Genomic DNA, 424 nt, shown 5'->3' on the forward strand with positions numbered 1-424 from the left:
TATCAAATACCCCCAAACTTATTATTTCCTAGTCCTCGAGCAAATCTAAAATAGAAAATAAAATCCTAACTCACTGTCGCAGGCATCGTCGATTGCATTTAGCGTATGCAATAAGCCTTTAAACCCCTAGGTGGCCCTAGTGGTCGACTTATAGTCTCGGGAGGGCTTACAAGAGATATACCCACAAAACCTTTACTCCAGACCCTAACTATCTACGCAGAACCTTGGAAGGCACTAAAGAATCTCCTTGGTTGGCATACTTATTGACTACAGGAGGAAGTACCCTGATGCGAAATTCCAATTGTTGTACACGAGTTTGTACTCAAGCATACTAAAATTCATATAAAGTTACAGAGCTCTACTCAGATAGTCGCACTATGGACATCAATATCCGGAGTCAAAACTAATCACATGGATAGATCAA

Source organism: Papaver somniferum, chromosome 1 (genome assembly GCF_003573695.1).
Source record: "Papaver somniferum cultivar HN1 chromosome 1, ASM357369v1, whole genome shotgun sequence".
Classification (NCBI taxonomy): Eukaryota; Viridiplantae; Streptophyta; class Magnoliopsida; order Ranunculales; family Papaveraceae; genus Papaver; species Papaver somniferum.